General features: G+C 32.7%; 1 pseudogene; it reads right to left on the minus strand.

Annotated features, from left to right (window-relative positions):
• Positions 1 to 1,127: 1,127 nt before the first annotated feature.
• Positions 1,128 to 26,381, minus strand: part of LOC149572801 (uncharacterized) — an 89,134-nt pseudogene continuing 63,880 nt past the window's right edge.

Raw genomic sequence — 26,381 nt, forward strand, 5'->3', positions numbered from 1 at the left:
TGAGTTTAAAGAGGCCATGAAAAGTGAATTTGAAATGACAGACCTAGGTCTCTTGAAATATTTTCTAGGCATAGAAGTAAAACAAATGCATAATGGCATATTCATCTCTCAAGAAAAATATGCAGGGCTGATCTTGGAGAGATTTAAAATGTAGAATAGTAAGGCAACCCCTACACCAATAGTAGTAGGTCTAAAATTAAGCAAGGAAGACTCTAGCAAGAGAGTGGATCCAACACTATACAAGAGTATGGTTGGAAGTTTAATGTATTCAATTGCAACTTGGCCAAACCTAATGCATGCAGTAAGTTTAATTTTCGGATTTATGGAAACACCAAAGGATTCCCATTGGAAAGCGAGAAAGAGGATCCTAAGGTATGTGAAAGGTACCAAGGGATTTGGAATTTTGTATACTACAAATGATGATTTCAAGTTGGCAGGACACATAGATAGTGATTGGGCTGGAAGTATAGATGACAGGAAGAGCACTTCCGGATACATGTTTCATATGGGATTAGGTGCAATTTCATGGGCATCCAAGAAGAAACCTATTGTTGCTCAATCTACAACAGAGGCTGGATACATAGCAGCAAATGTAGCAGCATGTTAGGCTATTTGGTTAAGGAGGATCTTGAGAAAACTACTTGGTAAACAACATATTTAAAAATATTCAAAATTTTAACAATATGCAACTTAAAGAGTGAAGAAGAGGAAAGATTGCATATTAAGATATGGAACGATAAATAACTTATTTAGAAGTGCAATACTCAACTTGCACATCAGTGCAACCAATGAAAATCTTTTAGCATAGAAAAGAATAGTATAAAAAAATAAATAAAAAATAGGATAGTCCAATGTTTCAGCCCTAGAACAAAAGCAAGTTTCTACAGTTTTTTCATACCAATCATTGAAAAGACCCTCAAATTTATGATTCGAGGATGAGTTTTTACAATGAGAAAGGAAATATACAAGAGTGACTTCAACATTTTGTCATTGTTGAGTCCACGACCCCTTATAAATAATGATAAGAGTATTGTCATTTGCAAATTCTTTTAATTATTCTATGTGACCAGCATCAATTAGCCAACAGTGTCTTAAATAGTCTTGTGACTTGGAGCACAACTGTGTCTCTACATTTTGTAGGCAGCATCAAATAATGAATTGTATGTGATCTCATTTGGAATCAAATTTCTTGTTTCCATTTCATCTAACATTGACAAAGCAATACCAAATCTTTTTCTTTCATTTCATCTTCAAAGTCTCATCTATTTTACCAAGTTTACAATAGCCATTAATCAAAGAGCTATAGAATATAACATCTGGAGTAATGCCAATCATTTCCATACTTTTAAAAAGCTTCAAAGCCTTATCCATTTCACCAAGTTCACAATAGCTAGTAATCAAGCAGTTGTAGATTACAATATTTGGAATAATACCAATCATTTCCATACTTTTAAAAATCTTGAAAGCGTCGTCCATTTTACCCATTATATGATAACCATTAATCAAAGAGCTATAAGCTATTACGTTAGGAACCATGCCTTTGTCAATTATCATATTCATTAATAATTCTGCACTAGCAAGATCACCCACTTTACATAGACCATCAATGATTGTGTTGCATGTCACTTCATTAGTTTTTACACTGTTTATTCCCATTTTATCTAGCATTTGAAGTGCCACGCTCACGTTTCTTTTCCTAGAGAATGAATGTATCAAAATATTGTATGTTACCACATTAGGAGGACATCCTCTGCCTTCCATTTGAGAAAAAAGTGTGACTGTCTCGCATACCCTATTACTCTGACAAAAACCAGTCATCAGAGAGCTGTACATAACAACGTTTGGTTGCAAGCCCTTTCGAAACATGTATTGGAAACAATCCCAAGCTTTGTCTAGCTTGCCATCTTTGCAAAGTCCATTAATAACTGTAGAAAATGTCACTTAATCTAGAAAATAGTCATTTTTAATCATTTTACATACAAAAGATAGAGCTTCATTTACTCTTTGTACTCTGAAGAAATGATTGATCAGAATGTTATATGTAACAATATTCAGATACAACTGAGAAAGTCTCACTTGAAGTAATAAACTCAGAGCTTCATCTTCCCAACCCACCTTGCAAAGACCATAGATTAGGGCACTACACCTAAAAGAATTTGGAAAAATACCATCTTGTATCACCTGATGTAAAGATCAAAAACCACAATTATTGCTAAATATGCAAATAGCCTCAAGATGCAAAATAATATGCGAAAAAAATATAGAAATTGAAAAGTCAAAAGTCGATTTAGTTCACATAACTATAAAATTCAATGTCCATTTCTAGATGGAAAAATCTATACATATCAACAAATAGTCAAGAGTAACTAGAATCATAATTTTTATAACATAACACCAAATTCTCTAATTATACTTGAAAATACAAGGTCGACCACATGTTGATACTATAAATAAATCAAAGCATAAATGCTGAAAATGATTTAGGTGAACTTGACATCTTTTGTCAGAACTATGAATATCTTGCACATCAAAAAAATGATTGAAATATCAGCACATTGTATGATATAAAACATATATAATCTAATCATATAAAAAAAAACATCATGCCATCGAACCTTAGTGTCCATCTGCATGTAATCTTGTCTCCGAGGCATCAGAACAATGTCCATTCACTATCATGAGATGGAAGAGTGGTCCAAGTGCTTTTACCACCCAACCATGAAGTGATTAGCTCCCCGAGGTTCCCTGGTTAAGAACTACCCGACCTTTGTATGAGAAGGCTAGCAACTTGGCACAATTAGATCGAAAAGATCTGGGGCAGCCAAGTGATCTAATCTACTTACACCTATGTCTAGTAGATACATTCAGAAGGATATGGAAGAGGGAAAACATAATAAAATAACCAATGCATTTCAATCATATGCATAAATATTTTGCCGACCTTGACCAAGCATCATGAACCAGTTTAGTGTAAAAAACTAGTATGTAAATTTTTGAGGAAAAATAATACATTTCCCATAAATTACCCTCCTCTTTGATTCCACATTCAACACCCTTCTAGATAATCAAATTTAATCACAATTTTCTTTAAAAGAAAAAGAAATAAAGTGCCAAAATAGCAGTACTTACATATTTCTTTGCATTCAAAATTTAAGACAAAAATATTTAACTAGTAGTCATGAAGATTTCTATCTCATTATTGATTCAATTGGACTACAAGATAATACAACATAATTTAGTTGATTTCTAAGCTTATAAAACATAAATCGTTTCCATTTTTTTTTTTCTTTCCTATCACAAAGTTTCTAGCCAATTCCCAAATACACAAAAATTAATATACAATCCCATCTAATAGAAATTTATTTCCTTGGTCATTAAAACAAAACACAAATTTTTTGTCTTGAACATCCAGGGACTTAAGCCACTATTACCAACGATTGGAAAAAAGATAATAATTTAAAATATAAAAAATCTGAACATAACTCTTACTATTTTCTAATCACAGTTTTGTAGATCCAATCTGTGACCATTTTCTCCTATCTTGGATAATTTTGAATGTGTTGATCTTGTTTTTATCTTTTATTTCTAGTTTCTCTACTAGAAGGTTTAATATTCAGCTATATGTAATCAGGATCCCACAACTTAGCCAAGCAATTGGGAGAAAATGTTTTATGTAAGATCTATCATCATTTCACCCATTCCCTTGCTTTTGAACATTATCAATGAAATCTGGACAGGATAAGGTAGTTTTCTAATACTATGATTGGATTTACAACCTCATCCCTATTGTTTTTCATAAGCTATGCTTTAATATTATTTACTCAATCTTTTTCGAAGAGTATAGTTTGTTTGAAAATGATAGGTGACTCTTTCTTCTAAAAGATGGTTTTCTAATCTCTAATGCGCAACAAAAAAATTATACACAGCAGCTAGATATCTTATTGGGTGTTTGAAATAGAGGCTCCACCAAACTAATAAGCAACTACGGAAGCATGGAAATTCCCAAGAAGTTATAAAATAACTCTAGTTCTTGTAAAAATAAAACACACATTAGTTGTATTTGGAAAACAAGAGAGAAAAACCTAAATTTTCTTGTGACTGTCGTTGTTTTTCTTGCTTGGCTTCCACAACCAATCACTTACGAACTTCTAAAATGATTTAATAATAAAATCATGAAGTTTTTGGCTTTCTTCCTTTGTCACTACTCATCTCTTGCTGGTTTTTCCTCTAAATTCCATTTATTTTCAAACTTGCATCATTATTCCCCCTCCAATCATTTCTTCTTCTCCCTTTCTACTCAATGCACCCTCCTCTTAATAGGAACAAAAACATCCCCTTACATGCTTGCAGATTTTTTAAAATGCAGCCCTGCCTTATTTTTTTTCCATGCATTTTCTCGCCCTCCTTACCAAAAAAAACTTTTCCCCCTCCCTCTGAAAAAAAACCTCTCCCTTTTGTTTTTCTTCAAAAAAATGCCTAAAACATCTTGCTTTGTTTGTTCAAAAATGTCTACCTCTTCCCCCCAAAGAAAAGCAATTTCTATTATCATTATAATTTTTTTTTTTTTCCCTCCTTCCATCTAGCTAATGTTATGGAAAAATAATGAAATTGGGAAACATTTAATTAATCTCGCCCCCCCATTTGGAGTGCTAACTTTAGTCCATTTAAAAAAAATGAAAGGACTACGCATTTCGTTTCTATTTAATCGAAATAAATTTCTCAACTAACCATTTCCATTCAATTTCATGATTTTAATTACTAAGGAAAATAAATTAATGCCATAATACTTATTTTAAATCTAAATTATAATATAGCAAAATTACTAAATAATTTATGGATTCATTACCACTCTATATGCCTGTCCAAATCTATATTATTAAACTAGATGTAAAAATGAAGCATATAACTTATTCGAAATAAAATACTTTAAGTGTGTGTGTGTGACTGCACCATAAAAATTCTAGACCAACCCTGCTAAGAAGCTAAACTCCTCTACCTCAACCATGCTTCTGCCTTCAGTACCTGCACAGTCACAAACTTGACATCACCCAATACGTTAGTAATTTCATCATCATAATAATCATAATATCTTAAATTCAAATTTTAAATCATTCAATATACATTATCAGATATAAACATATAAATGAATTAAAAATTTTAACCATCATGCCTAAATCTCATAAGCTCAACATGTTGTGACCATTCTAATAATTGTTAAATTAAATTAGCCATCCAATAATATCAATAATAAAAGTTTTAAGGTAATCGACACTAGTCCTACATAGTCAATCGTAGTCTTAGTCAAAAGGTCAAATAACATACTAAGTCCTAATAAATACATGTCGAGAATAATGAGTCATGACCCTTGAGCTACCAATACTAAAGATTCATCTATCTTGCCTTTCTTGCAGAGAGCATCAATTAGTATGTTTTAAGTAACAATATCACGAAAACAATGGTTACTCCTCATTTTGTCCAAGAACACTAGTGCTTCCTCAATTTTGCCCGATGTGCACAAAGCCCTTATGAAGTTGGTATAAATGGTGACATTTGCATGGATGCCCATATCTTCCATTTCAACAAGGAGAAGGTAAAATCTATGGAGGTCCTTGTCATTCCCAAGACTATTCAAAAACACAATGAAGGATATAACATCAAGAGGAAGGCATTTAGAAATGGCTGAAATAAAATGAGTGGGTAATATCTATTACCTATTTCAAGATTGGAAGTAGTCGGTCTTTCATGGTGATGTTTGGTAGCAGATAGGGCTATCTTCATCTATAGATTTCTTCTGGATCCTAGTTTCCCTCAGATTTATTCTCAATTGAACTTAACCCTTGTTTATGTGCTATTGTATTTTCTGGGTATTAATATTATTTTTTCAATTTCATAAGTGGTTGGACATAAATTTACCCTAGAGAAGAGATCCCTTCCTTATTATTAGTCTCTTCCTTATTATTAGTCCCTGCCTTTCAAAGGCAAGGAACTATTGTTTTCTTTTGCTCCCTTCTATTTATTTTTTCTCTCATGGCATGGATGATATTCTAAAGTTTTTGTGCTATGATTTAAAAAAATTATTTATTAAATATGAATTCTAAATTTTCTATTGGCTAGATCTATTTTTGCTATGATTTTTTAAATTAATACAAGGATAAACAAGTGTCCACGATTAATGGTCATTTATGACATATCATAAAGGAGAAGAGAGTGGTAGGTAAAAAGGTTAGTAAATGTGGTAGTTGAAACAACAACACTGCCATTGGAGCAGAAAGATGATGGCATCGACAGATTGTTTAATTGAAAGATTGATCAAGATGGTTGAGTACGTGTCAACTTTGGTGCATCAAAATGTAGTAGGTGCTCTGTATAATATGTCCATAAGCCCACAAAATATTGCAGCAATTGGTGCTCATCCAAGAGCCATGGAAAATCTTGTTACCCTATTATCTTTTAAGTGTGGTCTTGTGCAAGAGTATGTAGTAGGAGCTTTGGAGAATCTTTCTTTGTTTGAAGAGATAAGAGAGGAAATGAAACAAAAGGGAGCCATGGCCTTGCTAAAGAAACTCAAGAGAAACTATTCTAGTATACCAGCCAAGAAAACAAGCTAGGAGGGCCCATAGGCAATTTCATCTGATCAAAATGCTAGTTTAGAAGGAAAGTAGACAAGCTGGAAAGATGTTGCAAGGTAGGACTGGGGCTACTTATTTGTCATTTCCTGTGTATTGGCACAACCATTTAAAATAAATTCTGAGCATGGAAATGGTGGATGATTTTAAAACTACATTTACAAAAGCCACTACAAAATGTGCATTGACAGTGATTTATATTTTTACTTCTTGCCTACACTTTGAGCATCTGTTATATGGCATTTGTAATGCAATTAATTCATCCTTAAGATATTTTTTGATTGAAAAAAAAATTAGCCATACTTAAAATAGAAATTTTCTTCTATAAATTGATTTTAAAAATATATTTATTAAAATAGGAAATCTTTGTATTGTAGATATTATGAAATATTTATATTAAAGAAATGTATTCATATTCTTTTATTTGCACATTTTCTTTTATTTGTAAAATCTCAATTTAGCTGAAATAAAAAAATACTAATGAAATTTTTTAACATTATATTTAAATTTTAAATTGAAATTAATAAATTTAGTTTAAAAACGAAGTTTGAATTGGAAGTACAAGATCAAAAGTGCATAGAAGGCTTATATGTGCTTATGTTGTAGTTTAATTTTCTAATTTATTTCTTCCAAGTTATGTTTCTTGAATAAAATAGAAAGAGCATTTTAAGTTAAAATAGAAGTAATCTTCCATTTTAAGTTAAAATAAAAGTAATCTTTCATTTTAAGTCTCTCATTGCTAATTTTTGAAGTCTAAGAATTGTGATTGGCTATTTTTATAGTCAAACTCTTCAAGCATATAAAATCCGGTGTTTAATAATGTAAGTTAGATTTAACAATAAATCAATTCAATTATAAATTGAACTCATACAATTTAATGCCAAGTGAAAAATGCATAATCATTTTTTCTACTTTAAGAAATCTTCAAAGAGAATAAATAAATAAATAAATATATATATAAATATAAAACAAGAGACTGAATCTCATATCTCTCACCCTTGCACAATGCACAAGGTAGGGACTTAAGGTCTCCAAGAGCTCTTGTTTGATTAAGGCTTTTTAAAGTATTGTACTTTGTGTAAAGAATTTTTTTATGGAACATTTTATTTTTTTCAAATTCTTCTTAGTTAAGATCTTCTATACCAGTTGTAGTTACCAAAATAAGGTGCAATAGTTTACTTAATAGAAAAATATATCTTTTGTAATACGTTTTAGATCTAAATAATATCAACAACAAATTATACTCTTGTTGTTTGGAACTATGTGTACAATTTAATTTAAAAAAAAATTGTGGTAAAAGCCTAACGTATGTTTGGGAAAATAACAATTTTTTATAAATATTTGTTTGGTTACAATGTTTTATCAAAGAAAACTTCCCAACATACAAATATAATCAACATTAAGGTAGCATAAATTGATTAAAAAATGCAAGTATACATTCTACTTTTATCTTGGTTGTATCTTCACAAAGACATGCCCAACTAAGATGGTAATTGGAATGATACATTCTATGTTCAGCTTGGTTGTGTCATCTAAAAGACATAGCCATCTTCAAAAATAGTACAACCATTTACCTATATCTTGATAAAAAAATACATAATGAAGATGTTTAATCTTTAATGGATGTTTTTCCCCTTGAATGTTTCATGTTTTGGTATGAATAGATTAAATATTTCCTCTTTTCAGAGAAGATTTATTGTTTTTTTGTTGTTGTAATGTTTTCAATAAGCATCATACTAAAACTAAAATTCCTTGTCATTAAGCAAACAAATAACCATCTCAAACATAAAAGTGCCTATGCTACTCAGTTGGATGTACTCTTATGCTCCCCACACAAAAATTGCAGCCTTGCACTATTTGCATTTCAACTTTTACAATTGCAATGGAAAATGGGGGCAAATGCAACAATTTACAAATATAACTATTATATTTTTGGACTCATTTATACCTTATTTAAATTAATTGTTAATATATAGTTTTTAAAAACTAGATGGATATGTTCTATCTATAATACAAGCATTTCATATTTGTTTGTCAAATGTAAAAATAGCTTAAACTTTTATCAATTGCATTGTTTTCCTCCTTAGTTCTTCAAATGAAAGAGGAAAACAAAATTAGGTTTGAACAATTTTGCACCAACGATTTATATTTTGAAGAAAATAATGAAATCATTCTTCTAATATGAAAAAATTGTGCTTTTAAAAATAGTTTAAACCCACTATTGCAAATCGCAGCTAGAAGTTACTAGTGAATTAGATGAGAGTCGACAACATAAGTGAGTTGTTGATATTAGTGAATAATTTCCATAATACATTATTGAAACTAACTTAGATCAACTTTTAATATTAAAATGATCAAATTAATTCTAATTAAAAATAATTATTATCATGAAAATCTAATATCTGTAATAGACTTTCCCCAAATTAGTTCTAATAAAAAATTATTCTTGCCATTAAAATCTAATATGTGAAATTTATTTTTCAAAATCTCTTTGTAATGTCATTTATTACATCCACAACTTCGTAATAGAACTTTTGATAACCTAGTTTAAATTGAAAGTAAAATTCAACAAAAGTCTCATTAGATATTCATATCATGCTTTAAGCCTCAATGCATTTTTTATGTTTTCCAAAACAAAAATATTGTCCCAAATAGATCTTGCAATTGGACATAAATGTTTCTTAGAATAGTTGATGGGATTGCAACAAATTTCAAGCTATGAATCTCAAGGAATCACAGGCAAAAATAGTTAGTCTGAACTTTGAGAAGAATATTTTAAACTAACAAGTTCATAGTTAAACTAATTTTATGACACAATCTAAGGTACTAGAACATATGGTAAATAACTTATTAAAAAATTACATTAGTTGGTTTGGGCAATGCACATTTATAAGAGAAAATTTATTTGCCAGAGATGGTAATGGGCTGATACACATTTATAAGAAAGAATTTGTGTTTGATTTTAGTATTTTGAACATGCATCCCCTCATCCAATTGGAGTTTTAAGTTTTTCTTTCAAATTTGACTTTTCTAGGGTCCTAGAGAAGGGCTAAATCTTTGGATGAGACCTCTACATGAATGCTCTTGATCTTCCATATACCTAGTTTCTATTGAATTTGAGAATTTCTCCATTAGTTAATTTGGTTTCTTGAATTAAAGGTATATCAAGTTCCATTAACTTCAAATTACGCTTTTTAAGAATGTTGTTTAATAGGAGTGTCCAAGCCCCTAACATTCCATGTGGTGAATTTCATTAAGTTGTAGGAAGGAAATTCACCTTCCATAAATGGAGTAAAGATGGAATTTAAACTTGGTCTTCAGCTTCATCATCAATTTTCCTTAGTTTAACCATTGATTTCCTCATCTCTTTTTCAAGGACTTCCAAAATCTAGGTAGTTAGCTCCACTTTTAGTAAAAGTGATACATAATTTATACCTAGAGTTATAGTTGTTCAAATCATTGGCCTCATCTTCCTCCCTAATTAATTGATCATTCTAGTTGTTTATTAAATTTTTGATAAAAGACATTGAAGTAATCTTCTGGGGTTACAGTCATATTAGCTTCAAATGAAGGTTCATGTGAGATTCCCATAATACTATAGGCAATACCTAAATTGGATGGATTAAGACCAATTATGGTTTCCATATCAGGGTTGTTAGATGGCTCAAGATGGGAACTAGTTTCATTAATAATATTATTAGAGTGACAATTCATCTCTAGCTCCCTCAAGTATAGAGGCCATATCATCCATCATATTAGTTAGGAAACTCATATTTAATTCTAATTTTTGGACTATTTTTCTTGGGGGATGACATTGTTTGTGATCATCAATGTGGGATCTAATGATTTAAGGTTCAAATTAGTAGATCAAAAAATTGTGTTCCATCATATTAGTTAGGGTACTCATATTATATTCCAAGTCCTAGACTATATCTTCTTGGGAGATGAAATTTTTTGGGGTCGTCAATGTTGCATCTGATGATTTAAGGTTCAAAGTGGTAGGGCTGAAATTTTTGCGTTGATAATAAATCCTTCATAGAACATAGGTTTATTAAGGAAAGTCATCATCATATAGTCTACAATATTTTTCACTGGAGATCTTGAACTACACCATCTTGCAAGCATGTCGTGAGTTTTACATTGATGTCATAAGTGTTCAACAACATCATATTTTACCACAACATTAACCTCTTATTGGTTTGTGCTGGAGCTTGGATGGACTAACTAGATGTCTCAAGAATATAGGGTTTTGGGGTTGTTGCAAGCATAGGTTAACACAATAAGGAGATTTGTAAGTGGACTTACAATTGGAGATAGGAGGACAAAGATCAAGTTTTGAGATGGATGTGATTGAATTATTTCTGAGTGAGATTTGGTTGGCTTAAAAAATGAACTTGGGTTTCTTGTGTCAGAGGGGGACTAATCATTAACCTGCATGATCTAATGGGAGGTTCACCCTGTGCTTAGGGAGCATTTATGAATAGGAGTGTAAGGCATGTGCTTCCAATGTGTCATAATTTTTTATCCACTATTGGTCACTTTATTTGATTTAGGTATTTCATAGAAGCATTGGGGGTTTCTTGTCTTATAGTTGATTGAAAGGCTAATTTTCCTAGGTGGAGGATTTGATCAGTGAACTAGGGGTTTGCTTGAGATTAAAGGGAAATCTATTGAATCATGGAGAGAGTGAATATCCTCAAGTTGATTGGTGATGATGGGGAAAGAGCTATACTTGGTTTTTTAGAAGAAAATTAATTTCTTACTAATATCTATCGAGATTGTAACATGTTATTTTCTCATAGCCAATTTAAAAGGATATCTCAAGATAAATCTATATTCATAACAAAAAGACAAAGTGATAGTTATAACTAGTTTATATGAAAGAGGAATTGTGTGAATTTATTCAACTATTGCATTTCACATTCAAGAGAACAATAACAAACTAATCTAAATTCACATGAAATGCAATTATAAATTCCATATCTATTTCTTTCCATTTCTAATACAATCTTTCAATGACAACATATGAAGATAATATAACTAAGTATCATGATTACATGATATTATGAAAAAGATAAATGATATATAAATAACCATGCACCAAATATGAAACAAATAATGGTGACTAGGTTGCACAAGCCTTGGCATTTGATGGAGAGGATAAGCATTTCCATGGGCTTAACCTCACAGCCACAGACCTTTAATTTTCTCTACACAATCTCATACAAGAAAGGCCTCCCTACCTTGGGTTTCGTCTTGGGGCACCATGGCCCTTCTACTTGAGTATCCCAGTGTTAAAGTGTCAAATAGAGTGTAGATATGGTTGTGGATACCCTCCATCATCCTATCCTCTACTAGTTATCACTCTAATCTCTCATAATCATTGTGACAACCATGTCACTAACCTACCTTGTCCAAGAGTTTCAGTGGGTCATTATTTATGCCCGGTTGACTTGAAAATAAGAGGTATACATTAAGCAACCATGAGATGTCTTAGTTATTTAATTTTGTTAAATATGTTATTGATCCAACTTGGTTTTTCTATTGTAGAGATTTTCTCTCCTCACACCATTTATCTTGACCATTCTAGTCCTTACAGGTTCTTTCTTAAAAGATCCCTTGAATAGAGTTCCAATTCTATTTCTAATTACATTTATGATATCATATTCATCTACACAATTTTATCATGGTAAAAAATATTGTACCTATCTCAGAGGTATATTGTCAACACCTCTATATGAACCAACACACTTAATAAACAAGTGCAACAAAGGAACTTTGGTGCTTCACAATATCATATCATACACAAAGTTTGAAAGGATTATATGCATGGTGGATTACTTGCAATAATATAATGACAACTTGCAAAGTTCATATCTATGATATCACCAATCTATTTTTCTATTTTAGCATAACGAAATGAATGAAAATGCATAACCTTACTCAATACTACAAGAGATGTGTAGCCTTGTGTTGAGTTGTCATTTTGCATGATGCTTAAACATAGAAATCCTTTCGAATCTCTCTCTTGCAAAGTTGATCAATGACCAACTCCAAGGTCCCTGATGGTTGTTTTTCAACTTGTTGGGTAACTCAATTGAAGATAAATTTTTATGTTCATGAGGAGGACTCTGTTGGTACTAACCAATATGCACAACTCTACTAAAAATGTATCCACAAAGGAAAATATTCTTTTTTTTTAATTTTCTATTTTATGATGAATGCAATTTCCAACCAATGCAACTTTATGAATTCCTATTTTAACCAGGTGTTTGAAAATAAAATAGCAAAGATAGTGTAACAAGATATTAAAACAAATTATTGAAAGATAAATTTTGATTGGACATAAGCCGCAGTAACAACACATCTAAAAATCAAATTATCAAAAGGATCTTCGTAGGAAACCAATGAAATTAGGAGCAATGTTTCCTCAACTCCACTGATGCAATCATCAATGGGAACTTCAATAATAACCAAAAGATGTTTCACATTTCATTAAATTGTGAGGCCATAGAAAGTTTTCTCACACGAGACAAAATGCTATGCAAGAACAAAGATGATACTTTCTCCAATTTGTCACAACAAAAAAATTCATTAACACAAGGAAAACACCAAAACTAAAAGATCACACAATCATAACAACACAATATAACCATTGGATCCATTATTATACATGAGCATGCATTCACAAAAATAACACACTCCAACAAGAATAACTACAATTAGAATGAGAGCACCAATACTATATATTATTGCATCAAAGTAATGGCATGAAGTAAATATTACATTCATGTATTTAAAAGAAATCCCCTCCTCCCTTTGTGTTAGGAGTGAGAGCTCTTCTAATGAAAAATCATGCTAAAAAACTAATAAAATAAAGTTATTTATATACAAATTGACTCTCTAAATGGTGCTAAGTAGGTCTCCATCCTTGTTTATATCAATTCATGGGTGCATGATTTTTTACATGACTTGAACAATAAAATAAGAAGGAGATAAGAAGATAGAAGCCATGAGATGATTTTGGAGTCACTGAGAGCTCTAAAAATGGAAGCTCGACCTTCTCTAGGTGTCTTTAGAAGTTGATTTGTCATCAAAATGTATTTCTAATGCATGGAATGCTCTAAAAGAGAAACTGATTATTAACTATTGGCACACTAATTCTTCTTCAACATTGTTGGTGCACCTTCAAAAAGAGCACCCACACACCTTGGTGACAGGTCCCAAAAATCCAAAAATTTCAAGTGCAATTTTCCACAAAGTGAAATTTTTTCTAACTCCATAATTTTCCAAAGCAAGAATTTTTCTATCTCCGTAATTTTCTAAGGTGATAATTTCTATAACTCCACAATTTTCCAAGTGATAATATTTCTAACTCCACAATTTTTAGTTTCCATCATCTGGGTCTTATTGACCTTCAACCAATATGATGTGTTGATGTTTCTCTTTTGAACTTTTGGATAGTAGAGATGATTTCTTGAGGATATAATAAGTCTAAAGCTTCATAATTTTCCATCACTTCCCTATGGAATTCATGAAGTGTGACTTCTTGGGCATTCCTTGGAACTTGAAAGTCATGGGTTTGAGTCTAATCTTAGCTACTGTAGAAGATAAGGAAGCTATGGTAATTTTTGAGACCTCAGGGGGCCTCTGGATGTTTTCTATATATGCACCTACACACCTTTAGAGATAATTCATTCACCAAATCTTCAAATTAAGCACTTGTACACTTGTGCACCTATGCACCTTCACACCTTCAGGGAAGTGTGCAAGGTGCTCATTTCACCAAAAAATAAAAGTTCTCAATTTTGAAAATAGTTTCCAGATTTTTCTCATATGGGGTTTTAGATCACTCTTATGTACTTATTTTGATCTTGTGGATGATTTAGGCCCATTTGCACACCTTGCACACCTATGCACTTTGCTCTTCAAAACTTTGTAAAATTGTGCACTTGTGCACCTTAGCATCTTTGAGACTTTGGACATGTTCAAGGCTTTAGAATTGCATAGCTTCACACATGTGCACCTTGGAACTTGCATACATTCTTGGGTCCTTCAACTTATGCATATTTCAAAATTATAATGCGCATATGTGCACCTTCTGGAAACAATTCCTTCACCTCACACATGTGCACCTTCTGGAGACAACTCCTTAACCTAATCATCAAATTGTTCTTTTGTGCACCTTCAGGGAAGTGTGCAAGGTGCTCAATTTGCCAAAAAATCAAAGTTCTCAGCTTTGAAAATGGTTTCTAGGATTTTCTCAGATGGGTTCTGGGAGCACTCTAGTATACTTATTCTTGATCTTTTTTGATGATTTATGTCCTCATTATAGTCCAACATTTTCATAGACTTGAACTCCTTTTGCTTCTTCTATCTGAAATCCAAAGGTACCTATTTTAAAAATGCACATGCAATGGTAATTTTTTGTGCTACAAATGCTAATGATGACACGATGACCTACACAAAAGATAAACATCAGTATATTGGTGCTAGGGCTTAAACATGATGTAACTGACCAGACTCTTAAACCTAAACTACAAAATTTCCACTCCCTAAGACACTTGGAAAATACCCTATTTTGAGGAATAAGCTTTTGTGAGCCAAAAAAAGGGTGTCCCCATTTTCAAAGTTAGAAATGGGGCATGTGTTGTGGAACCACAACAAATAGCCTCGACAAAAGGAAGAAATGACAAAGACATTTCTTTATCAACAAGCAATTTTCGAACCTGTATCAAGTTTGTAACTTGATTCCACATGTCACAAATGGCTTTTGAGAACTTCAAACCATAAACTCAAAATTTTCAATTTTTATGATCAAAGGGATCTTAATGAGTCATCAATTACCTATCTTTCAAATTTTTGGTGATCCATTTGTCAACTTCATGGAGCTCATGCATTTCTACTTGATTCTTCCTTGAAAATTTTGTTTGTTTGAAGTGAGCCAATGATTATATTGTGCTAGCTCCCATCGATCACCTTATTTTGGTTCATACAAAGTTCTAGAATCTTATTTGATGACACCATTTTTTTTAAATAAAAAAATTCTCTTGATAATGATTAGACTGTGTGGTGAGGATGTTGGTGTTCCTTTCTTATGGGCATTTTCCAATCTAATCACTTATGCATTCCTCTTTTAATGAACTTTGGGAAACTCACACACTAACAAGTGATTTTGATAAGCCCCTGGGGAAATCCATTGTTCAAATTAGAACATTTTGGAATATCTCTTAGCCACTTTCCACTTGGGTTGAAAGAAACCTACATGACCAATTTTTTAAATTGTGAAGTGTTGAGAGTGATCAATCTAGATGCCAATTTTAAGGTCAAAAGTCCTCTTTACCTAGGAGAAACATCTGTATTTAGTTTGTATAGGTCACCAAAATGCTTGGATCTTCTACATGTCCATCATTTTTGCAACTTTGAGAATTTTTGTAACTCTATAGATATTTGGAACCTCAAAAATTTTTTCCTTCCCAAAATTTCCTAGGATACCACACTTATTAGAACATCAATTCTTGAAACAATTTCTTTACTTTTGACAATTTGAACAGGTTGATCTATCTACACTAACACATTAGATACTGCATCTTGGCAACTAGCACATTCCAACTTTGAATGAATCCTTTGATGGAGGCAACAATTGTTAGGAAGCATTTGAAATGATGTTTAGATTTTAATATTCTCTAAGATACTTCAAATTTATTTTTATCTTCTCCATAAAATATTTCAAAACCTTATCCTTTACATGTAATTCCTTCTAAACTGTCAAGGTAATTTTGTTTGCAGCCTCATAATGCATTGGAGTGTTATAGACCTATATATTTGGAGGAGTAGGATACAACCATAGAGAGACATCATCCATTAGAAACTCTTTTCTTCTTTTCAAAATTTGTGTGTTCATTTTATTGCTGCAATAAACATTTATCCTAGAGGGTCCATGCACTTTCTCTTCATTGAATGGGAACACAAACTGCTCTTGATCATCTTCATCATTTTATCCTCCTACAAATTTATCATATGATTCAAACAACATTGCACTAAATTGAAAAGGTTGTTCCTCCATAATTTGGGGAGGTTGATCTAGAAAATTATTGTACCCATATCCATTTCACTTAGACTCATACATGTAATACCATTATTCTAATTTTTTATGTTACCATAGGGGCCATAATTTCTTATTTGATTTTGAGAATAATTGTTTTGGGCAGAAATTTATCTTGGATTATCGCCTTGTCTTCTTAAGGAATTCAACTTTATTCTAATGAGTTAATTGGATAAAATAGGCATTGTCTTCTTTATGGCCTCAAACTCACCAGCCATATTGTTCTCAAGTTTAATAGGTGGAGAAGTCTTCTGCTCAAAAAAATGCAGTCTTCATGGGCTCATACCCTAAATATGTAATTGTTGGCATTGGAGCAATGTTAACCCATTGTGGTAAAGGTATTGCTTTCAATAGGGGCATTTGATTGGGCATAGTAGATGCTCCTAGTAGAAATGGTGGTATGGCTACTGTATTATACAAAGTGAAGGAAGACACAAAGTTCTCTCCACCATGGATATCTACCTACTTTATAAATGTAACATACCTCTTTGAAAACCTTTTCAATGGTATCAATGTCTCTAGGTGGGAGCCTTCTTAGAAAAATAAAGGTTAATGAATTCATTATTCCCAAATAGATATGGATGGTAGCCACTTGTGGTATAGTGTAAGAAAACTCCATTCTTTGATACATTCTATAGAAGCAATGATTAAACTATGAAATAGTCTAATTTCGGATCCCTTTTAATTGAGATGAACTAATGATGTAGGATAGGTGGATCAATATAGACTTTGAATTGTGCTAGAAACTTGTTCTCAAAAGAGTTTGAATCCCTTATTGATGTTGGTGGTAGATTGAGGTACCAATCAAATGTTGCTTCCCCCAAAGTGTAAGGAAAAAGGCAATAGACCACGTCCATATGTTGAATCTGATTACAATTTTTCTTAAAAAAATTAATATGATCTTTTATTGTTCATGATTCTCCATAGATGAACTGCAAACTAAAATTTTCATGATTGGGCAAGTTGTCTAATGGAACAATTAGGTTCAAAGGTGAACTTTGGGCATTGAAGAAAGCAATGGTGGATAATGATGGGAATGGGTGAAGTAGAATGTAGAGTGGATGATGATGATGGAATTAGCAATGTGAGTGGGTGAAGTAGAATTCTTGGTATTTCTTTATCACTATGGGGCTTGTGAAAGTGACTAGGTTCTAGGAACTCATGTCCACCAAGTGAAGAGCTTAAAGCTCATTGAAATGGAGATGGTGGATCAAGATATTCTAGTTTGTGTGTACTCTAAAAAAGTGCACCTCTGAAAAATGTACCTCCAAAAAGTGCACCTTGAAAAAGCACACCTCTAAAAATTGCAACTCCAAAAACCACAGTTGATCACCTTTTGATAGTGATAGACTTGTAAAATTTCTAAACTTCAAAAAATTGTAAAGTTTTCAAACAACAAGTTGGTCTTTTGGGGAGAATGGTTTTAGGCCCTCCTTCTAGTGCCTCTTCTGTTGAGTTGTCATTTTGCACAATTCTTAATGATAGAAACCCTTTCAAATTTCACTCTTGAAAAGTTGATCAATGATCAACTCTAAGGTTCTGGATAACTATTTTTCAACCTTTTGGGTAACTCAATTGAAGATAAATATGTATGTTCACAAGGAGGCCTTTGTTGGTACTAGCCAATCTACACAACTTTGCTAGAAATGTATCCACAAAGATTTTTTTTTTTTGTATTTTCTACTTTATGATGAATGCAATTTCCAACCAATGCAAATATATGAATTCCTATTTTAACCAAGTGTTTGAAAAGAAAATAACAAAGATAGAGTAACAAGAGATTAAAGAAAATTACTGAAAGGGAAATTCCTAATGGACATAAAGCAAAGTAACAACATGTCTGCAAATTAAATTATCAAAAGGATCTTGGTAGGAAACCAATGAAATTAGGAGTAGTGCTTCCTCAACTCCACTAGTGCAATTCTCAATGGGAACTTCAATAATAATCAAAATATGTTTCACCTTTCATCAAATCATGAGGCCATGGAAATTGTGCTCACACAAGACAAAATGATATACAAGAAAAAAGATGATCCTTTCTCCAATTCATCACAATAACAAAATTCATTAACACAAGGCAAACACCATAACTAAAATATCACACAATCATAACAACACAATAAAACAATTGGCTCCATTATTATTCATGAACATGCTCTCACAAAAAGAATAGAAATCGACAAGAATAACTACACTCTAAATAAGAGCACCAATAGCCTATATAATTGCATCAAAATAATGGCCTGGAGTACATATTACATTCATATATTTAAAAGAAATCCTCTCCTTCCTTTGTGTTAGGAGTGAGAGCTCTTCTAATGTAAACCCATGTTAAGAAAACTAATAAAATAAAGCTATTTACATATAAACTGACTCTCCAAGTGGTACTAAGTGAGTTGTTAGGATTAAACCACTGAAATAAATAACAATTACATGCAAATATAACCAATAACATAAAATAATAGATCACATAGAAAAGAAAACAAGGCACCAAGATTTAACATGGTTCACCCAATTTTTGGGCTATGTCCACCAAACAAGAAGTCCAATATTTTTATGATCTAGTGATTACAACCTGATTACAATCCGTAATCCCTTACAACTCAATACTGCTGCAAGAACCAATTTTGCATCACACCCCTTATGAAACAATCCCTAACCCTAAGCTCTTTTATACAAGTATTTTAACCACTTTAGGGTTATAATTAATAATTACATATCAGCCCAAAATGTTGATAAAATAGGGCCCAAATTTATTTTTTTGGGGCGATGTCCCAAACCCCAAAGAATTTATGAAGTATGTATAGTACTTTCCTGATCAGTCACCACAATCTAACAATCTCCCACTTGGGGACTGATCAGGCTCCACACTAAACAACAATCTCCCTCTTGGAGGCTGATCTTGTAGCAATACCACTACCACATGAGGCTCCCACTAGATCAAACCATCCTAGACTCTACTATTCTTTTATTCATATTCAATCTAGAAGACCAACTAAAGTTGAAGAGGAGTTTAGCTTCTCCCTTGTTACTACCTTTATCAGCATATCTATTGGATTGTCATTGGTATGTATCTTTTCTAGCTTTAATTGTGCATTCTCCAAAACTGACTGAATGAAATGGTACCACAACTGTATGTGTTTGCTCTTTGAATGCAGAGCTGAATTCTTTACAATATGAATGGTACTCTAACTATCTGTGAACAAATAATTATCCTTCTTAGGATGTCCCAATTCTTGCAAGAAGAACTTAAGCCATATCATCTCCTTGGCTACCTCTGTAGCAGCTACATACTTTGCCTCTGTAGTGGATAAAGTATTAACCTTTTGTAACCTAGAAACCTAGCTCACAGTTGCCCCACCAATAGTAAAGATATAATCGATAGTACTCCACCTGTTATCAATATCCTCTACCAAATTGGAGTCAAAATAGCCCTATAAATTAGTAGTAGAGCCCCCAAAGTGTAAATACTTATTGGATGTTCCTCTCAAATATCTGAGAATCCATTTGACTACATTCCCATGCTCAATTCTTGGATGGCTCATATACCTGCTAACAACTCCCACTACATGTGCAATATCTAGCCTAGTAGATACCATAGCACACATCAAGCTTCCTACAGCTAAAGCATAGGGTACCTTGGACATATTCTCCTCCTCTTCTTGTGTCTTGGGACACATCTCCTTAGTCAATTTCAAATGAGCAAGTAAAGGTGTGATGATAGCTTTAGCATTCTCCATAGAGAAATGTTGCAACACCTTGTCAACATAATCAGCATGAGATAGCGTCAATGTTCTAATTTTCCTATCTCTGCAAATCTTCATACCAAGGATTTGTTTTTTTTTCTCCAAATCCTTCATAGCAAATGCATGTGCTAATTGGCTTTTTAGCCCCTTAATGTGATCCATGTTAGACCCAGCTACAAGCATATCATCAACATATAAACATAAAATAATGTAGCTATCATCATCCAACCTCTTAAAGTAAACACAATGATCTGAATGACACCTACTATAACCATGCTCATGCATAAAACTGTCAAATTTTAAATACCATTGTCAAGGTTCCTGCTTCAAGCCATATAAACTTTTCTTCAATTTGCACACTAAGTTCTCCTTACCTTTGACCACAAATCCCTATGGCTAATCCATATATATCTCTTCATCCAAATCACCATGAAGGAAGGCTATTTTAACATCCAGTTGCTCTAAATGAAAATCTTTAGTAGCCACTAGACTTAAAATAGTATGGATAGAAGTCATTTTAACAATAGGAGAAAATATCTCATCAAAATCAATTCCCTTTTTCTGTGCAAATCCTTTTACAACTAACCTAGCTTTAAATCTTTTCTTATCTCCATCCTCTTCTTTTAACCTGTAAACCCACTTATTCTGTAAAGCCTTTTTACCTGCAGGCAACTTGCACAAATCCCATGTCTTATTCTTCAGCAAAGAGTCCATTTCATCTTTTATTGTAGACTCCCACTAAATATTAGTATCCACTTGAATAGCTTCATCATAACTTACAGGTTCACCAACATTAGTAAGTAAAATAGAATACAAAGAGGGAGAAAATCTTTGTGGAGGTCTAATTTGCCTTGTTGACCATCTAACATTCACTGGTGCATGTGGAATTTGTTGTTGCAGTTGTTGCACATCATGAGGAATGGTTGGAACATCAAATTTTGGAGTATCATCCAACACTACATAATCATCTTCTTTCTTCTCATGTTGCTGCAACAGATCTTTGTACAACACTTTCTCATTGAATACGACATCTTTGCTTCTTACAATTTTCTGATTTTCAAAATCCCAAAGCCTATAGCCAAATTCATTAATACCATATCCAACAAATACACATTTCTTTGACTTAGCTTCTATCTTGATTCTATTTTTAGAGTCTATGTGATAAAATGCTTCACAACTGAAGGTTTTCAGAAAAGAATAACTCACCTTCTTACCAGTCCATGCCTCCTTTGGAATACCACAGCTCAAAGGAATAGAGGGACCTCTATTAATCAAACATAAAATAGTATTGACAGCCTCTACCCACATGTGTAAGGGAAAACTAGCATGCAACCTCATGCTCCTTGCATGTTCCATTATAGTCATGTTCATGCATTCAGCCACTCCATTTTCTTGTGGAGTCCTTGAAATAATTTTCTATCTATGAATACCATTAGTGGAGAAATAATCTTCAAATTCATGACTGCAATACTCACCACCATTATCAGATCTGAGACATTTTAATTTTTAACCAGTCTCATTTTCAACCAATCATTTCCATTTCTTAAAAGTTTGAAATACATTAGATTTCTATCTAAGAAAATAAACCTATACTTTTCTAGTTGCATCATCAATAAATTTAACATAGTAATGAAAGCCACCAAGGGAAGATACTTGAGCCGGTCCCTGTACATCGGTATGCACAAGCTCTAATTTCTTCCTTTTATTTTCCTTCGTAATCTTTGCAAAAATCACTCTCTTTTGTTTTCCATATGCACAACTTTCACAAAAATCCATATTAACACATTTTAGACCTGGTAAAACTTTCTTTGAATGAAGTACTTTCATACCTTTTTCACTCATGTGCCCAAGTTTGTTGTGCCATGACACTATATCAAAATCTATAGTAGCTATTTGTCCTCCCTACTCAACTGCAGTAATTGTTCCTAAACATTCATTTCTCTCTGAGACAATTAAAGTAGAAGGAATAATATGACCTATACAAAGATATAAGGTGCCTACTTTCACACCTTTTTCTACTACAGGGGAACCTTTTGAAACCTTCCAATTTTTATCATTAAAAGTAACTACACAACCCTCATCACCAAGTTTCCTTACTGAAATTAAATTCCTACTTAGCCTTGGAACATGTCTTACCTCATGTAGTAGCCAATAATTCCCATTCTACAACTTAATCTTAATTTTTCCCTTTTCAACAATTTGATAGGGTTCATTATCCCCCAAATAAACAAGCCCAAAATCCCCTTGGGCATAATCGATGAAATAACCTCTATGAGGTGTAGCATGAAATGAAGCACTAGAATCTAAAACCCATGAATCATCAACAATTTCTAAAGACAGAAGCAAAGCATCCTCTTCAAATTTTTTACTTACCACATTTGCCTCCTTGTCTCCATCTAATTTATCTCCTTCATTTTTCTTTCGATTCCAGCAATCTTTCTTTTTGTGCCCTAGTTTCCAACAGTACCAACAATCAACTGGTCCTCTTGAGTGAGACCTCCTCCCCTTTAACTTTCTTCTTGATTTTCCATGATTTCCATAATTACTTCCTCTCTCAGTCATTCTGCCCTTGCTTTGTGCATTCAAAGCACTTCCTAATGTAGATCCACCTAAGGTTTTCCTATGAGTTTTCTCACTCAAAATAACACTGATCACATCATCATATTTTATGGTACTAGATCCAAGAACAGAATTACTCACATCCATTACCAAGCCATTCCAACTTTCAGACAAAGAACACAAAATCAAGAGAGCCCTAATTTCTTGTTCAAAATTGATACCCATAGAAGATAACTAACTAGTAATAGTATTAAACTCATTTAAATGATCTATAACAGATCCACCTTCTGCCATTTTCATATTAAATAAATGCTTCATGAGAAATACCTTGTTTGAAGCAGAGGGCTTTTCATATAGTGTCACTAGGGTTTTCATTAATTCTTCTGTCATCTTTGATTTTGTAATATTAAATGCCACCAATGGTGCCATTCATAATCGAATGCTTCCAAGTGCCTTCCTATCCAAAAGATCCCATTCATCATTTGACATAGATCCCTGATTCTTGGCTTTGCCTTCCAACGACTTCCATAAATCCTTCTGATACAGATAGTCTTCCATTTTCATCTTCCATAACTATAATTTTTTTCCATTAAACCTATTAACCCTTAGCTTACCCTCATCTACCATTTCTCCCACTCAACTGTGAAACTTTCCTGCAAAGGATAACTGAAAAAAAACTATGCTCTGATACGACTTGTTAGGATTAAACCATGGACATAAATAACAATTATATGCAAATATAACCAATAATAGAAAATAATAGATCACACATAAAAGAACACAAAACACCAAGATTTAATGTGTTTCACCCAATTCCTGGGCTACATCTACCAAACAAAAAGTCCAATATTTTATATGATCCAGTGATTACAACCTTATTACAATCTGTAACACCTTATGAAACAATCCCTAACCCTAAGCCGTTTTATACAAGTATTTTAACCACTTTAGGGTTATAATTAATAATTACATGTCAATCCAAAATCTCAATAAAATAGGGTCCAATTTTTTTTTGGGGTGATGCACTGAACCCCAAAGAATTTATGAAGTATGTACAATACTTTCTTGATTAGTCACCACAATCTAACATAGGTCTCTACTCTTGTTTATATCAATTATGTTGAAAGTAATTGATTAATTATGTATTGTCTTTGATGTTACACAAAATCTCATATCATTGCTAGTCAGCGTATAGTTGAAATCACTTGTGCATTGAAGACACTTTCATGTTTCTACAAAGCATTTCAAATTTTTCTTAGTTCAAAAGATAGTGTCTACTTAGTTCACTCAATCGTCAAAGGAAAGTTTGCAAAAGTTGAGTGTTAACCAAGCTCACTTGGTTAATGAAGGAAATGTTAAATGGAACCAATGTTAACTAAGGTCACTTGGTTACCAAAGAAACTTTGTGAATATGTAGTGTTAATTGAGTTCACTTGGTTAACATAGGAAATCATTTCTAAGTTAAGTGTCTACCGAGCATGGTTGGCTAACGAAGGATTTTCTTGTTTTGGCATATTAATTTCAATTAAATTATTTGTTGGTTCTAGCTTACTGAGGAGATGAATATTAATTATTCTAAGTTGTGTTCAAGCCAACTTGACAATGTGTAAGATATAAATATAAAGTCAGGTTGAGGATTGAATGTGTGTAATGCAATAGAAGATTTGATGATGGTTAAAGGAAGTGAATTGGAAGGATAAGTAGAATATCCTTGTTGAGCTGCAAAGATACATTCGATTAGGAAGGATCAAGTATACAAGCCAGAATTGAGATTTGTAATTAGCAATTTAGTTGCATCAAAAATTAGGTCATCTCATTGTTACTCTCTCACCATTTTAGTAGTGATCTAAATCTCTTAATTGAGTTGGCTTAACAACTATTTCTAAATCCCCTAACAAGGTGGAATTTCTAATTGAATTGTCTAAAGATCTCGAACAAGGCCACTCCTAATAGGGTGATTAAATCCTCTAATAGGGTCAAACCTAACAGTGTGTTTTGTAACCTTTAACAAGGTTGGCTCCTAACAAGGCTCACTTTAGAAGAGTGAAAATTAGTAACTCATTGCAATTGGTGGTTTTTCCCAAATTGGGTTTCTGCATTAAATCTTGGTATCATTTGTGTTCATGCTATTTCTTTTATGTGTATGCAACTAAGTTAAGTAAGATTAATCACAAATAATATCTTAAATATTTTCATGTTAAGCAACTACCGAGTTACTTCAATATTTACTGAGTTACAACATTTTCTAGTCTAAGCAAAGTGCATGTGTGTTTGTCGAGTTACAACATATTATAGTTTAATTTGAGTTTTGATTCGTATTGACATCTAAGGGATCTGGGATTTATTTTTGTAGTAACTGATTCACCCCTCCCCTCTCAGTTACTCCTATTATATTTCCAAAAAATTAATGAGTGCATGAGACTTTACATGACTTAAAATAATAAAACAAGGAGATAAGAAGATAGAAGCCATGAGATGATCTGGGAGTCACCGAGAGCTCTAAAAATGGAAGCTCGTCTTTCTCTAAGTGTCTCTGGGAGTTGAACTGACATCAAAATACATTTATGATGCACGGAATGCTCTAAAATAACAATTGGTAGTTACCTGTCAGCACATTGATTCTTCAAAACTATCAATGCACCTTTGAAAAGTGCACCTTGGAAAAAGCATACCTTGGTGATAGGTCCCAAAAATCCAAAAATTCTTCTAAGTGTTAATTTTCCAAAGTGAAATTTTTTCTAACTCCACAATTTTCCAGAGTGAACATTTTTCTAACTCCACTATTTTCTAAGGTGATAATTTTTTAACTCCACAATTTTCCAAGGTGATAAGTTTTCTAACTCCAAAATTTTCCAAAGTGAGAATTTCTCTAAGTTCACAATTTTCAATTTCCATCATCTAGGTTTTGTTGACCTTTAGCCAAGATGATGTGTGGATGTTTCCCTTTGAAATTTTGGATGGAAGAGGTAATTTATTGAGGGGATAATAAGTCTAAAGCTTCATACTTTTCCTTCACTTCCCTATGGAAATCATGAAGTGTTGCTTCCTGGGCATTCCCTGGAACTTGACAGTCATGGGTTTGAGTGTAATCTTAGCTATTGCAGAAGATAAGGAAGCCATGATAATGTTCAAGACCTCGGGGGGCCTTTGGATGTTTTAGATATGTGCACTTGCACACCTTTAGAGATAATTCATTCACCAAATCTTCAAATTATGCACCTACACACTTGCACACCTGTGCACCTTCAAGGAAGTGTGCAAGGTGCTCATTTCACTAAAAAAACGAAGTTCTCAATTTTGAAAATGGTTTCTAGGTTTTTCTTACATGGGGTTTTAGATCAATTT

Source organism: Cupressus sempervirens, chromosome 2, assembly GCF_028749045.1.
Source record: "Cupressus sempervirens isolate cs-2001-9-10 chromosome 2, ASM2874904v1, whole genome shotgun sequence".
Taxonomy (NCBI): domain Eukaryota; kingdom Viridiplantae; phylum Streptophyta; class Pinopsida; order Cupressales; family Cupressaceae; genus Cupressus; species Cupressus sempervirens.